At 41.3% G+C, this 14,407-nt stretch overlaps 1 protein-coding gene across 2 annotated transcripts in view; it reads right to left on the reverse strand.

The window, feature by feature from the left end:
* The window catches only part of pcxb (pyruvate carboxylase b), a 297,628-nt gene extending 286,988 nt beyond the window's left edge, over positions 1 to 10,640 (reverse strand). The window contains exon 1 of one of the 2 annotated variants that reach the window (XM_084343541.1): positions 10,187 to 10,640. The gene's annotated coding sequence lies outside the window, so the exon portion shown is untranslated. Of the gene's footprint in view, positions 1 to 9,212; positions 9,234 to 10,186 lie in introns of those variants that run through there. The other variant, XM_084343543.1, reaches the window with a different exon arrangement.
* Positions 10,641 to 14,407: the final 3,767 nt, after the last annotated feature.

Genomic DNA, 14,407 nt, shown 5'->3' on the forward strand with positions numbered 1-14,407 from the left:
CTTAAAGAAGTCCCCTTCTGCTCAGTTGTTTAGGAGAAAGCTGCAACGCCGTCTTTATGTGAAGCTCCAGAAATGTTTTGAGGACTACAAAAACCCGACTTTCCATCGGCATGGGGATGAGTAGATAATGACTGAATTTTATTTTTGGGTGAACTGTTCCTTTGATCAATAATGAAAGTAATTGTCAGTAGCAGCCCTATTCTTTTATCTTTCTAAATAGCTGATATAATTACTGAATATGCACCAAAATCTGCCATTCTCCCAGTCTAAGATGTTGCTCTTTTCTTAATATCAAATCGTTTTTGTAATGTAGCTCATTACCCTCTTCCTTCCTTTGTTCCCGTCTCCCTGCACCAACGGATGGAGCAAACAATAAAATGCGCAAAGGCAAGTGGTTCACCGGTAGCATGACTCGCACTGCCAAAATGCAATGAGGCAAACTCAAGGATGAGTTCTGGTATGAAAAGAATGTCAAATGGTGGGACACTGTGTACACGGAGGGTAATTTTGGTGTTTTGATGTCCTATTAGGTGGTTTGTCTCCTTCTCTGGCTCCAGTGAACGCCTGAGAGATATAACTCTTCTTTATCAGGACAGGAAAATAAGAAAAAAGAAAATAATGATGTTTTTGTGTTGGCCTTTGTTTGTTTTGTTTTTTGGTGCAGTCTACTCCCAAAACCCTGACAGCTGACAGACCACTCGAGGAGTTTATTTTGAAAACGTCTAGACACCTTCACAAACAACTTACTATGTTGACTTAGCGGGTGAACACCAAAAAACATATCTGATGAGATCTGATTTTCAGCCTGATCCATGCATTATTCCCTGAGTAAATTAACAAAAATGTCTCGCAATGTTAAAGAAAGTGAGAATAATTCATGGATTATTTATCAGCATCCACACCAAAAGTTAAGGGGGTCTATTCCGGGCCGAGACCCATCCTCCATCCAAATTTCGTGGACATCTGTTCAGTAGTTTTTGTGTAATCCTGCTCACAAACCAACAAACCAAAGAATCAACAGACACAGCGAAAACATAAAGAATGAGAAGTTCATTGAAGTGGTTTAGGATTCATCAGAAAACTTAGTTCCCCACTGGGAAGATTCATGTCAACGCCCTCTCAACGCAGAACAACATCTCGGAAAGTCCGCATGAATTTTGGAACCCAGACTTCCTGATCTAATATACGCAGAAACATGGCGGACAAAGTAAATGTTTGGCTGAAGAAACATTTTATTAATTCATGTGTTGGTTTGTTGGCTGCTGTCCACAGGGAGTGACCTAGATTAGTTAGAAAAGTAATTTATTAGAATTAACCCTGGTAAAATGAAAGGTAATGCAATATTTTAGTGGTTTTAGAGAATGTACTGACGCAGCAACAACTCAGGGACAAAATTACTTAGTATCCAAGTTGTTTCCACATTATGACTGAAAATCTCACACTGAAAATGTGGAAGTCGGAAGAACAACATAGCTGTGGATATCAGACCATCACAGGAGCACATGAATGTACTATCATTTGCAGGATGGTCAACTAAGCAGCATCAGGAAAGTTTAACGTACAATACAACATGGCAAATTCCCCTCACAGTTCAGTTCTCTCTTGAGAAAAAGAAGATTATGTCAGTCCATACTCTCAACTGCACATTTCAAAACACAATCAAACGTTACTTGAGTAAAAACACAATACTGGTGACTTTGAACCACGTGGCTCTGACTGATAAAGCAGGAATGCAGATCATCACTGTCATAGCACAACATACAGTCATGAGTAAAAGATGGACGTGATAGTAACTGCTGCCACCGATATACTTTATCTACTGCTATCAAAACTGCATGCAACCCAGACTACAGCGGCATTCTCACCGAGTGCTAAGCAGATGCAACTCGATCAATAGATATCTATTAATCATGACAGGTTATTTGACAGGACTGATTTCTGTTTCCAGCTCTGAGCTGCTGAAAAGTTGACAAACAGGCCAAGTCAGTTATGAACTGATATTTTTCAGTATTTCCCTGTTTGAATCTGGGACCATCACTACACTTACACACACCAACACACACCAACACACACACACAGGGTAGACAAAATAAGAGGAACACCTGATTATTTAACCGGCACTGATACAAAAGTCACATGACTTTTCTTGTTTTTTCCCCCCCTAACACATAATTTAACAAATCTCTTTCAGATGGATTACAAGGCTTACACTGGGATCAGTTTTTCCAGTAGTCTGTAAACCAAGTCAGAATGCTCATGTGATCCCAGTGTTACAATGCATAACTGCACTGGTTACACAAGAGAAAGAATGACACCAGATATTTAGGAGCTTGTCAGTGAACAGATATCTCAGCTATTACACAGCCATTACTCATGCAGAGTCCTGTTCATTTTGGTATAATCAGGAATGCTTACTGCATATACTGGTTTTTACTGTAACTTTTGAAAAGCATCAATTTTACTGATCAGTTTTTTATAGACTACATGGAAACAAAAATGGAATAATGAACAACTATCCTAAGCATAAATATTTCTCAAATAACATGTCAGAGATGTTGAAAGCTAGCACCCTTTGGCAAAGTTTCCCTTGGTCCTTTTAACAGACCTTTCAGGATGTCCTTACTGTGGAACAGGAATGTGACCTTTGCCTTTAACGGAGTCCAAAACTAATAAATTAGATAGGTGGGTTGTCGTCTTGTCTTGCATTAAAATGTATCCATCCCACTTCCAACCAGCCCATTGATTTCAGTTTTACATGACACTACAAGCTATGTAAGAATAATGTTGCTGCGATCACCGAGAGCACCCAGGCAACAGATACAATATAATTCAAACCAGTGGGCAGAAATCTGGCTGAGGTTAGTCAGGGATGACATTTAGTTCCACAAGATTAAATCTAGAGGCCCAGGCCAGTTGCAAACTTGTAGGCATGAGCCTTTGTTTATTCTGTAATACAGAAAAATCACAGTTCAGTTGAGATAATGCAGAGGGAAAGTGTCAAAAGATTTGTAGTGTCGAGTCAGATGGACAAAATTAAGCATGAGACATTATGTTTAGGCAATTGAGGTTCATTTAATAGACCATATTCACATGGCGGCCATTTTCCTCAATGTCACACTCAAGGTGCAGACCTTGAATTATGGGATAATGTTTTGCTGCCATGTTCAAGATTCAAGTCCTATAAACATAGCGAGTCAGACGAATTTTTGTCATTTTAAAGCTTCACAAGTGAAAAAACAAACCATTGGGTAATATTTCACATATTTCAAAACAACATATCTGATTGCCGTTAGCTAAAGTTAACATACAACAACTTCCTAGCCAACATCACCGTTTGATAACATCCCGTGTGCTCCACTTCCAGGTTTAGACAAATGTCTCCAAGGTGTATGTTGTTATTTCTGAAATAGTTGGCTGACACAGTTCGATAAGACTTCACAGTACAACCTCTTCCCCACCTCAGTCCTAAATGCTAACGTCACTTTCAAAACGAACACTGAATTTAATTACAGTTGGAAAGCCAAAATGGAATGTAGATCTTTTTCACGCCAAATGGACTCAATGACCCCGTCTCTCTCTTTCACCCTGTTGTCCTGTCTCTAAATCACCCACACACACACACACACACACACACACACACAGAAGCATAAGCACAAATGTCTTCACAGCAAAGTTTCTGAATAACCATAGCCGTTGTCAGCCATCTGTCTGACGGCTAAATCATGCCAAACATGCATCACAGTCCTCTCTATCTAAAGTTAAAGGTTGAAGTCTACTGAGATAGCCAGTGTGTGTGTGTGGCAGTGAGTTTTCTGGTTCACGCATTAAACTCTTAGGGATCAAAGTTCTGCTCTGTTCTGTTTTGACGCACACAGCCTGTGATGTTGTGACACACAAACTAGCATTAACTTTGCCCTAATTGGCTGATGGAGTGATATTATCTTAAAAGACTATCTGTGTGTGTGTGTGTGTGTGTGTGTGTGTGTGTGTGTACACACACACACACACACACACACTATATATATCAATCAATATATATCAAAGATATGTCTGATACCAAAACATCTTTATTTTTTTTTTAATTTACAGAACATAATGGAAAAGAAGATGCTTGATGCTTCTTTCTAATTCTCTTAATTCTCTTTTCTCTTAAATTCATGTGTGTGACACACACACACACACACACACACACACACACACACACACACACGCCACAATAAGATATTGAGAGTGCCCATAGATGTATCATTACATTAAATGGAATTATTCTTAATTTGACTTAAAACACATTTTCCAATAGCTCAGCCTGACTTATTTTGTACTTTCAGAAAACTTGGATCCTAAATTGAATTTGTTGATTCAATTCTGTGTTCTTCTGTAGGAGTTTCAACCTTCAGGACAAAGCATGATGTTCTTTATTAATACACCAAGAGGTGAGGAAACCAGAGCCCTATCATTATATCGGTCAATATATATCAAAGATATGTCTGATACCAAAACATCTTTTTTTTTTTTTTAATTTACAGAACATAATGGAAAAGAAGATGCTTGATGCTTCTTTCTAATTCTCTTAATTCTCTTTTCTCTTAAATTCATCCATTTAAGCTAATTGTGTCAGTGCACTAATGTCATTTTGGATAATAAAGTTTACTATTAAACTCTAAAACATCCGGCCTCAATTACATATCTTTGTCACTAATGTTTTTTTTCATTTGAGGAATCACTGCAAAAGAAAAAGAAGTGTGTGTATGTGCCAATATATCAAATATTTTTACTTCTTTATATCAATTTTGGCCCCAAAACTTGAATATTTGCCGGCTCTAGAGGAACAGGCTGTCCTATTGTACTGAAAAATCTAAAGCAGGCTACAATGAAGATACACCTAAAAACAGCTGACAGTTTCACAGCCTACAAACACTGTTCTCGTCATTTAACATGACAGAACACTAGCCTCAACATGTTTACACAAAAGATTACCGTACATGCACTCAAATTGACTCTCCCTCTCACACGCACACACAGTCTGTCAGGGTAAACTGGTTGCTTAATTGTTTGATGTACAAAAACTGGGAATAACACAAAGTCTCTTTGCAGACTTTGAGTGAACAACAAAGAATGGAAAAAGAGTGTGCATTCATCCACACTCCCTTCCTCCTTCCACCTGAGCAGTCTCCTCCTCTTTCCCACCTGGCCCTGACCTGATAGGTAGAATGGATGGCTCTGTGTGTACAAATGGGTCAGGGCTTCTCAAACACAAGTCGATATAATATCCTTCATAATAATTCCATTAAAGATTTACTCCTTAATCCAAATGTAAACAAACCAAAAAGGAAATTTGACTGATAATGACAGAGGTAGAGGTAAGAGCCGCCAAGACCTCATAGGCTGAGTTAATAACCTGTGAGAATAGCTGAGTCAGAGTGGCAAGCAATAGTTAACGATGACGTTTTATAAAAGGTCCCAATTATCAACAGCAGCGCATGCTTCGACAGCAGGAACAAGGTTACCAAGGCCGACTGTGTGTAAACAAAAACAGATGCTTGTGACTGGACTAAAAAGTGGGCAGTAGTGACAGGAAGGTTATGTTGAGACCCACAGATGAAGTCGTTCATTGTGGATTTCAAAATGGACTCTGAACTGAACTCAGTTTCCCAGAATTCCCCAGTCTTCACACCTAGGCGCAAATTCAGCTTTGAGCTACTATTGGTCAGGATGACAGACCCCCCTGGGCTGCCTGCCCTCAAGTTCTCTTCTCCAGGATTCTTCTGGGCCTGACAGCTGCTGAGAGCTGCAAGCTACATTTCCAGCAGGCCCAAAGAACTTCTCCTCACTGCAGCGACACAAGGTCCTGCTAGTAAGCAAAGCTTGCCAGCTAACTACACAATCTGAGGAACACCAAGCAAGTTAGCACCGAGCTGCTATCCTTGCAAGGGAAAGGAGCGACCAGTTTCCTCCACCTGCTGTCTTTTGTCAGATCTTGCACATCAAGAGCAGCATTGTTTAACACTGGGATTACAACCTTCTCCTGCGTGGCTCATCAGCCAAGAAACCACCAGCACCTTTTCTTCAAAGACTGGTAACGTTGAACTGGGCTTAGATAGCATACCACGGCTAAGCACAGGACTTTTAACACTGGTTGATGTAATGCACATGTGTTCAATCCATGTGTTTGTTCACTGTTTTGGTGTTATTGTGTTCTCAGGTCAGGTTACCTGTACATGTTACAGGTTAGTAAGTGTGTTTTCATCTTTGTGTTAAATAAAATACTTTTTGAACCTTCATGCTGTCTATTTAATGTTGTACAAGAGTGGCTGTCGCCAACCTCTACTCAGTCAAGGACTCCAAAATCCTTCGACCATTACAGCTGTTTATAGTAATTAAGTTAATTATTAATCAGAGTTACAAACAGTTTAGTATCTTTTCTGAGACTGATTTGGTGAATTGGCCTCTTTTCCCTTCTTCAAGGGTGGTGCCCCGAGGTGATCTGATGTAAATTGGATCTTATTAGTAATCATAATTAAGAATTATCCCTGATAATCATTAATTATTATTGATAGCCCAAAACTCTCTATTAATGTTGCATGAGCACTACAGTTAGAATATTGAACTTGTGGAAAGGTAGATCGGGGGGTTTGAATTCACAAGCAGCTTAACATAAACAAGAAATCATCTGATCTTAAACAGCATCTGGAAAAGGACCCTTGAGCAAGACATTAAAACTGTATGAAGTCTCCTTCCTATCAAAAGACCTTTAATGTTTGACCACAGCAACAGCAACAAACATAACACTATTTGTATTAGTACATAAAGTATCATTTGTGGTACATTGACAGATTGTAAACTGCTACAATTAGCTCTCAACTTTCACCGTCACTCAGCCACAACCAGCTGCGTCAACAATATGCTCCAGCCTCCTGCTGCTACTGGCTGCTCCCCTAGGATGGAATATATTGGATAAACACCAGATTTCTTCTTAAATAGCAAGTGCATGCTGCCGTCCTAGAACATTTTTACATTTTGACTGGAGCTGATAGTTTAAAAGAGAGGCCAGAAACTTATTTAGACGGTCTATCACAAGGCCATCAAAGCCATTTTTTTCCAATTTGAACTTGTGATTTATAGATTCTCCTCTTAAGAAAAGTCAAAACAAAATCTTGACCAGAGTTTTACTACAAGATATTTCAAAAGCCCTTTTTTAAAATCAAATTTGTATTCATCTACTTGCCTAAGACATTGTAAAAACATTTGCCGTCTTTATAACAGGGATTACCAAGAGGGGTCTTGCATAGTTAGCTGGTTATCAAACACTTGAACATTCGGGTGGGCTAATGTGGGCGAGGGGCTGCAAAGACCATGGTGCGACCCTTTGACCTCACTAAACCTCGAGGGAAGAAGCGGCTTCCGGACACTGCTGACGCTGAACATTCATGCAGGGTTTCGTGATTCTGCTGAACACCTGCTGGATCAGGCTATCATCAACCAAAACCATATCGTATCAGCGAGTCCTTTGAGGTCCAGTGAACCAATCAGTTTATCAGCTTTACCTTGCTGATAGACAAGCCATTTGGCTATCTTCAAATCCACCAGACTCCTTTGACAAATACAGCAATTTTACCTCGCAGAACACAGGAGTTACTGCTCTGCCTCGATCCGACAGCAAGTTAAAGCAGTGAAAATGTTTCAATTATAGTGTACACATTAAGTGACATTGATTTTATTTTTCATTAGCCTGATTTAAGGTAGCTTAGATACTTTTTGCTGCTGCCCAGACCACAGAAGTACTGTTTGCACTTAGCTTTAGTGCTGGTCCTCCAGCTGCTCCTCCAAACTGGGAGCGTGCCGACCATTGTCTACTGCAGGTAACACACTGACTATGGATAATACCTCATACAAACCCACTTCAAAAAATCTGAACCAACCCTTTAGGCTAATGCTTTTCTTGTTCAAATTGGACAAGAGGATGGACATAACATGGAGAGGGTCAAGTGAATAATGGAGCTGCGGTGTTTAATAGCTTGAAAGCTTTAAATTGAGCATTTCACTGAACGTTTTGTCAGAAGTTGTTTTTAAATGCCTACAAGTTCAGCAAGATGAACCTACTCAAGATAAACTGGCTGTACTTCACCAAAACACTACCAAATACTTCAGCAACAGGTGCAAAAACAATCTTCATTTCATCCCCTTCAGAAGGTAATTGAGTGCCCTGGACATTGTTAGTTTATTCTCACCACTAGTACTTGGTCTTTGTTTACTACTAGCTTCCTCCTGGTCTGACAGATTCCACTCCAACTCCTACACGACTCATCGCAGCCCTGCTAGTATGAAAAGGAGACACTCCCATGTTTCCCAGGAAGCATAAATAAGCTTTTTTCTCACTCTTATTTCCATGGGAACCCCAAAACAGGTCAGGACCCTAATGAGCTAACAGCCCCTGAAGAACAAGTGAAAATGTCGAGGGAGTGTAGTGAAGCAAGCCATACTGAAAAAAGTGAAATGTTAAAAAGCAGCGCAAATGTCTAACTAGAAGCACAGACCGTTTTTTAAGTGCTGACACCTCCTGTGGCATGTTTAGAGAGACACGCTGTTCCACTTCTGATGCAAAACACTTCTAAATGTTCTCTCTGCAACAACAAGGACTCTTGATTTGATTTAACCTAAAAAGCACACAGGCTGACTTTGAAACTTTCAGGAAATAAGATTTAAAAAGCTTGCTCACCAAAAAACTAAATAAAAAAAAAATCACATTATTCAAGCCTTTGCTTATGGAAATGTAATAACCTCTGACCATCCTCAGGCTCTGTGCATCCCAGCAGATACAGCGTCAGTACAGTGCAGCACAGTTACAAATTATAGTAACACCAGGTGTACCGTCAACTGATAACGTTCCATGTCTAAATGACTGTGGGGTGTATGATAACTCAAATGAATGATGATAACGCAGCATGTTTACTTTTTATTTTGTGCCTTGTGTCAATCACAACGGCTCAGCTAGTCCAGTATGTTCAAGACAAGGGGAGCACTGAAACCCCTGAAGCTATAATGCATCCCATTTTCCTTGAACTTTTACCTTGACGTTATTGCAACCAGTAAATAGCATCAAGGTGGATGAGTGAATGGCACGTGTCCATCAAACATACAAGGCCACTACAGTCACTTTAAGAGGGCTAAGACAAAAAAGGCTTTTCCTTCCTGCATAAATCAGATCATGTCACCTTTGGAGGATTTCCTTGAGTTTTGAAGACAACTATACGGCTCCACGAGGTCCTCCCCGAGCTCTGGGATGGGACAGCTGTCCTGCGTGCACCACTGTTTAAAGCGGAGTAAAGGTTGCTCTGAGGATGAACAAACTGTACTAGCAAACAACGATTCTGACACACCAGACACACATGCACGGGTTCAAAGGTGAAAGAGCAGAGAGCAATTTCCTGCAACACGGAGAATCAGTGCCAGAAATCAGGTCATTTAACACACGCAGACGGCTACAGGCTCCTTTCTTGTGCAGCTTACAAGTAAACAAGCATGTTATGCAATCTACAAGTTTCAACATGTAAACATTTATTCCTGTCTAAGACAGGCACACATGGAAATACAGTCCATACTGCGATGCCTCCGACTCTTTAAAATACCAGGAATCCCATAAATCCCTCCTTCCGGTAAAGGAGCCCCACCATAGTATATAAACCCACCAGCCATTCTGCAGGTGAGAAAGTAACAATGGGTTACTTGTGACAAAGATTTGCCAGGGGGCTAACTCATGCTAATACGAAACTCCATTGAAAAAACAGCACATTTTGCGAGACTCTTGTAACACCCTCAGAGCACTTTGCTAACTTCTGCTAGGACAAGTTCAAGTTTCCATGTGCACATGTCAGCTGCAGACAGAGTTAGCATGACTCAACTTTCTGAGTGTGACATTGTAAAGCAGTTTTCCAACGTGCACATGTCGGTGCGGGTGGTCACGCAAGTTGCACATGTAGTTTTGCACAGCTGCTGCACCACCACGCTCGGGACATCTGTTACCACGTTGACATGCAAGCAAGCAAGCTCCCACATGTAGCCACTCGTGAAGACAAGTGAAGAGGTTTAGGTCAAACACACTCAATGCCACTGACAGCCACACATACACGCACGCGCGCGCGACTCATTCATACTCGTACACACACATAGGTTACCCATCAGTACTCACGTGCTGGTGCTGTGTCGCTGTCAGGTAACCGGACACCGAGTGTAAACAGCCGACTGTCACAGTGTGTTTATGTGTGTGTGTGCCTTCTCTTCTTTGCTTTGCTAACCTCCGAAGAGGAAGAGGAAGATGTGGGTATGAGGGGGGTTTATATATACACACACACACACACACTCGCTCACGCTCACGCACACAGGTACACAGACGGAGTGACTTCGGGACGGCCGAGCGGGCGCGTAAAAGCGTCGACACACACACACACACCACACACACACACACGCAGACACAAGCACACTCGCTCAGTCGCTCATATGTAGTCAAGGCGAAGCTAGTTGCTAACTGTCTCTACTGTAGCTAACTTAGCTAGCAGCTGGCACCGTCCTTCTCCGTCTGGCGGATATACGAGTCTGCTACTGCGCCTGCCTCCTACTCCCTGTTAATCTCTCTCTCTCTCTCCCTCTCTCTCTCTCTCGCTCTCTCTCTCTCTCTCCTTAAGCTCTCATCCCTCTCTTTAGCATGACGCAACCAGCCACGCCCCCTCCCTCCGCTCTCAGCCAATCACAGAAGAGGGCATGACAGCACGCGGCGAGCGGCAGCATTTAAAGAGCTCGCTGCACCGCTGCACATAAGCTACAATGTGGCTGTAATGATGGATTTATGCATGCAATCTGATAAATTGCCTCCAGTGATGTCACTCAGTGGCTTAGTTGCATTGTGGGTAATGTAGGCACCAGGTTTTGAAAAGGAGGAAGAACGTGTGGAATATCTCTGGTTCTGCTGTATTATGATCATTTGTTTTTAAACTGTCCGCAATGAGTCCGACAGTGTCATAGGAGTACAATCCTAGACAAGCCTACATTGCCCACAATGCAACTTAGCCACAGTGTCATCACTGGAGGCAATTTATCAGATTACATGCCACAAAAAGGCTCTATACGACTTTTTTTCATGTATGCAATGACAGCCTACCAACACCTGTAAACACACCTGAATGTACTGTTCTGGACTACAAAGTGAAGACAGCACACTCAACATTTAGAATATAGTTAAAGGTTCAATATGTAAGAATTGGCCACTTGGCAAATTCATACTCCAAATAAATAAAGGCACAGAATATCACCAGACAAAACAGCTAATTGTAGCTGCTAGCTAGTTAGCTCAGTTAGCTGTGCAGCTAGAGGTCTGGACTGAGAGCTCCAACTCCAATGAATTTCAATGCTAACTTCAATAGATATCTCTGCAATGCAAAACATCAACATCTTGATTGATTGTTATTCTGATATTATGATGTTTTGAACTAATTTTCTTACATATTGCACCTTAAAACACACCAGTTGGAGTTACCTTGACATTTAATTGTACTTATTTGACATCAAGTATGATCATAAACTTAAATTTGTTCCTTAGTATTCTTGATTGTTCTCATCCTACTTTTGTTTATAACCTGCAGTATTGTCAGAATAACCGATGTGAGTTTGATAGAAACCAGTTATGCCAGATTAAAATCTCGAGTGAACTTCTCGTCAAGAAGACATGATAAATAGAAAGGGAGTAGTAGAGAGGAAAAGTGAGTACTGGGAGTGTAGTGGTGTGTTCTGAAAGAAAGAAAAAAAACTCAGGAAACAGCTGAAAAGGACAGGATTTGATTTCAAGCTCTTTAAAAGGTTCTTAGTTGTCCTGCTTTGTAAAGAGCACAATAGACTATTATGCTTTTATCTCTAGAAGCACACAATACACACTCTGTAAATGGCTTACACTTGATCCAACTGGACCTGAAAGGGGAAATACAGCATAAAAAGCACATTATTATTATGATATCTCATTGAAAGTCACTTTTTATTTGTTAGATTTTTTTTTGTTTGCATGCAGTGATGCAAGGACAGAAGTTCAGTAACACACACGGACATAATCACGCACAGGTCCAGTCATACGCGATTGTTTCTCAACTCTTGTGTGTTCCTCTTATCGCTTCCAGATAACGGAGTCTGTGTCAATGACATTCCTAAGGGGGACGCATTCAGAATCAACGGCTTTACGGCAGCGGCAGACATTTATGGGACGTTCAAAGGCGATACATGTAGTTAGTCAATAAGCAACAATATACAGAGGCACAATAATCATGTGGGATTCCTGATTAGTTAAAATGGTTACCTCACACTCTCTCTCTCACTTTAATCATACCGCTCTGCCTTTCCTCAGGAAGTCTCTCAAAGTTTCTGATTAATATCATACTTTCATAGTTTCTCACACACGTCCTTTAGAAGACACGCCGAGTGGGCCAACCACAAGTGTGCCAAAGTGCTGCATCACCGCTGCTCACGTAGCTGGGCCACGTTGGACCGAGCTAAACATTTTTTTATGTTGCTCCTTCCCTGTATAACAGTGTCTCAATATTGACTCTGTTGTCGTTTTGTGTGCGTAAAAGGGTGCACAAATGTCACAGACTGTGTTTGATGGGGGTCAGTGTTTATCAGCCAAGTGACCTTTGGGTCAGTAGCACAGTGTACACAAGTGACACCGATTTCCTGCATGCTGATTCAGTTTGCTGCCTGATTCTGGATGAAAAGGACCTCGCATGTTTGATTAGAACGAGCCGCTAACCTAAAGTGAGACACAGTGATAAAATGTTAATCAGCGCCCTATCTGGAATGTAAATACGCCAGCAGAGAAAGCCTCTACAAAGGCTACTGCAGATTTTACCAACCTATAATACAAGTCTAAGCCTTGGAAAGCTTTCGCCCACCACATGATTTCAAGTGTCAGCAGCAGAGGGGATAGTGAATAAACTTCAAAGTTGCAGTTTTTCCATAATAATGTATCCTTGCCAACTATTACATAACAGAGCGCAACCTCCAACTGTGTCAATGACAGCAGTCGGCCCTCATGAGCAGTATCTCACAAGTGATAACACCGTGAAGGTGCAATATGTTCAAAAGATAACAATAATGATTAATGGAAAGTGAAGAAACAACAGTGTTGGCGTCCAGTCTTACCACTTTTTACCTCAAGAGGTGATGGTACTCAGGCAGAGTCAGCTAATAGAACTGCTAGCTGCGTGGCCAGTTGAGCTAACTAGCTAATGACAGCTACAGTTTGCAGCAGTTAATCTGGTTATATGCTATTTGCTTTAGAGTATGAATTCGACAGGTAGCTGAGGAGAAATATGTTAAATAAGCAGCCCTTTCCTGTACCTGCTAACTGCTGCTAACTTTATTCTTTGTATACACTGAACAAAAATATAAATACAACACTTTTGTTTTTGCTCCCATTTTTCATGAGCTGAACTCAAAGATCTAAAACATTTTCTATATACACAAAAGACCATTCCTCTCAAATATTGTTCACAAATCTGTGCGAAGTTGCTGGATATTGGCAGGAACTGGAATACGCTGTCGTACAGCCGATCCAGAGCATCCCAAACATGCTCAATGGGCGACATGTCCGGTGAGTATGCTGGCCATGCAAGAACTGGGATGTTTCCAGCTTCCAGGAAATGTGTACAGATCCTTGCAACATGGGGCCGTGCATTATCACGCTGCAACATGAGGTGATGGTCGTGGATGAATGGCACGACAATGGGCCTCAGGATCTCGTCACCGTATCTCTGTGCATTCAAAATGCCATCAATAAAATGCACCTGTGTTCGTTGTCCATTGCCCATACCATAACCCCACCGCCACCATGGGCCACTCGATCCACAACGTTGACATCTGTGGCATTGTGCAGCGTGATAAAACTGCACATTTCAGAGTGGCCTTTTATTGTGGCCAGCCTAAGGCACACCTGTGCTATAATCATGCTGTCTAATCAGGATCTTGATATGCCACACCTGTGAGGTGGGATGGATTACCTCGGCAAAGGAGAAGTGCTCACTAACACAGATTTAAACAGATATGTGAACAATATTTGAGAGAAATGGTCTTCTGTGTATATAGAAAATGTTTTAGATCTTTGAGTTCATCTCATGAAAAATGGGAGAAAAAACAAAAGTGTTTATATTTTTGCTCAGTGTACATCCATGACTGTAGCTACTGTTAGCAAGTTAGCTCAGTTAGCCGTGCAGCTAGCCAGACTACCAGGGGAGCGTTGGTGTTTGCAGCCCTAGCACTAGAGCTTTGGACCGCTGAGGTAAAAAGGTTTTCAGGCCTGTGGCTAGCAGGTTAGCATGCTAACTTCAGTAGATATCTCTTCAACACAATACACAATACAGTCTCCAACATAACG

This window comes from Pagrus pagrus (genome assembly GCF_965226575.1).
Source record: "Pagrus pagrus genome assembly, chromosome: 22".
In the NCBI taxonomy this organism is placed as follows: Eukaryota; Metazoa; Chordata; class Actinopteri; order Spariformes; family Sparidae; genus Pagrus; species Pagrus pagrus.